This window comes from Acomys russatus, chromosome 30 (assembly GCF_903995435.1).
Source record: "Acomys russatus chromosome 30, mAcoRus1.1, whole genome shotgun sequence".
Taxonomy (NCBI): Eukaryota; Metazoa; Chordata; class Mammalia; order Rodentia; family Muridae; genus Acomys; species Acomys russatus.
The window spans coordinates 32,157,330-32,160,337 of NC_067166.1; positions in this window are offsets into that span (position 1 = coordinate 32,157,330).

Below are 3,008 nucleotides of genomic sequence, written 5' to 3' on the forward strand. Positions count from 1 at the left end.
ACAAGTTGAGACCTTAGCTGCTTAATATATAAATCCAAAATGTACATACTGACTCTCAGCTAACAATCTTCCTGCCTCGGCCTCCCAAGTCTTAGGAGCACAGGCATATACTATTATGTTCTAGTTTTATTTTATGATTATTATTTTTAACTTAGCAGTACCAGGAAAAGCCAAAAACCTCAAATATCAATAATGATGTCTGAACCTAATCTTCATCTCCAGGAAAACATGGGATAGTTTGAAATTGAAGAAGCAGTTCTGGGTAGATGGAAAAAAGGAAGAAGTGTCCTTCAAAAGGAGGATTCTGGCTAGGAAATAGGGACCAGGGCAGGTTAATGGATGGGTATGAAGGAAGCCATATTTTCTTCTACTTCATTGTGAGACCATATGGTTTTAAAGATTTAACCCAAAGCCAGCCTGTAGCCAACAGAATAGATGAAAAAAGAGCTTCCCAGTTTGCCACAGGGAAGGGAATTTAGCATCTAAACACATTTAGGGCAACAACATGAGGAGCAGTGAGAAAAACAAACAACAACACACCCTTCTGTTATCTCAAATTGCATCACTGACAAAAAGTATAAAGTATAATTTACAAGCATACTGTTTAACAAAGACTTTAACACCAAGGTTTCTCGAAGTCATTTAATACTGGCGTTTGCTTCATTTCTTTAATCTACAGATCATAGGAACAGAATCAAACATCACGTACACCCCCGGCTGACTTTATGAGACTACGCTGTTCTCAGTGGCAGAAATTAGCAACCCTTCTCCAGCCTGTGTTTCTTCACACTTGCCAGGAACAAGGATGTGTTTCCGCCGGAGGAAATGAACAAGGTCACCTTGGCCCAGGTCGCCAGGAGCTAAAACAGTAACAGACACTTGTCTACAGGAAGATGACAATGTTGTTACTAAGGCTTCTTAACATTTATTTAAAAAGAAACGCTAGGAACTTGTAGAGATTTATAAAGGTTTGTGAACCAGGAGGTAGCTCACTTTACTTGGCTAATGTTCTTTTTAATGTATTTGTTGCCAGAAATGCAATTCTGTTAAAGAGGGCATGAATAATGCAAAGAAAGGTCTACCCTGACAAATGAGAACTGGCTTGAGTCACCGCAGATAGAAGAGCGACATTTACAGGATGATGTAAAAGTCACATGAGACCTGGGTAGGTTTTTACACAAGACTTGAATGCCTAGATGCTTCCATAATGTTTGATTAGGGGGAAGGGGTGACAGACATTTAACTCAACAGGAAAAAATTATCTATTGGCATATTCTATGAAGGTTTGTCGTTATTGGAACAGATGGCATTTGAAATAGATTAGCTTGTGGACTGGAACACCTATGTTTCTTCTTTAGCTCTTGGTTTTCTCTATGAAATCATGGGATTGGGTGAGGGAGGCCAGCATTCTCTAGACCATGCTTTTGGACCTTCATCTCTTTGGAAAATAAATATACACAAGGTTTAATGAAACCTGGATTTGTCTTATTATGTGTTAGTTACAAGTGGAAAAAAAATACCTTCTCAAGATGTTATCAAAGAGAGAAGTCAACTTCTCACTAGCCTAAATTTTCCCGGGTTAAGCTTGTGTGTTACAAAGATCACTCTGTGGCTTGATTATTAACAGGTGTACACCAATTGTTTCCAAACTCCAATCACTGGAGATTGAAATACCATCTTAACGTGGCAAACATAGTTTGCAGAAGTGATTAAGCTTCGGGGTAGAGAATTATCCTAGGCCCAACCTAATTACAGTAAGCCTTAAAAGTGGAGGCGAAAGGCAATGGGGTGATATGGTGACTCATCTCAAGCTTGATGACATTGAAGGTAGAGAAATGGGATCTTAAGCTGAAGTTTTTGGTGTCTGGGGAGATGGCTGAGTGCGGGAGGCCAAGACAGGGAATCCCCATTGCAAGCTGCCTAGGAGAACTAAGCACATTACCAAGGTCCATGTGCAATGAGCAACCCTGCCTCCATATATATGTCTGAGAGTGACAGACGAACACACCTGACATTGATCTTGGGTAAAGGCACCCTCTCCCATATGAGCACTCAATACACATGTGAACACACACACGAGAGAGAGAGAGAGAGAGAGAGAGAGAGAGAGAGAGAGAGAGAGAGAGAGAGAGAGAGAGAGAGAGAGAAAACACAAACCCAAGTCCACAAAAAACACTGTAGGAATGTGGTAACTTTTGATTAGACACAGCCTTGTATGAGTATCCAGCATGTAAACAGAGATCTCAGCCTTGAAGTCACAATCCGAACTAGTACAAAATGACCTCTGCTGTGGCCCCTGGAGGGAACATCTCACTCGACTCCTCTATTTCAGCTCAATGGCTGGCATCACGCTTGATCTCCAGAGCAGTGAGAGAGTAATCTGTGCTATGCTAAAAACCAAGTATATAGAAATCTGTTAGACCAGCAACAGTCGACAAATGTAAGCATGGGCTCCATGTCTTCTACTGGACTCAGTTTCCATCTCAGCTTCTTTTATAAGCTAATTGGTGATGGCAGCTCTGGCCTCTTTCCTGCTGTCACAACATGTCCAGTAAGCTCTGGGACGATTCCTGCCTTGGTTTCTACTCACTGAAAGTGCAGTGTGTCCATCCTTGAACAGCATCTATAGCCGTTGACACAAATCACATGTTTCTTCCTAGAAGGCTTGCTGCATCCCAACTGTACACACAGATCTAGAGGAAGGGAATGTTCCAAAATATAACAGAAGTTCAGGTAGCAGTAGCCACTCTGAATAGGCAAAATGGGTGTCTATTAAACATCTGTTTGGAAAAACCTGCTAAACAAGTGTTAAATCATTTTCCAGGATTTCTTAGATACAAAATATACCTAATAAAATATCCACAAAACAGAATATTTCCCATGTTTTCCATATATATTGATTTCCAATTGTGGTTATAATTACTAGATGATACAGATAGAGAGTTATCATTTTATAGCTCTAAAGTCAAAGAGAGATTATTTAGGAAGCTCTGCAGAAGAATCTGCTT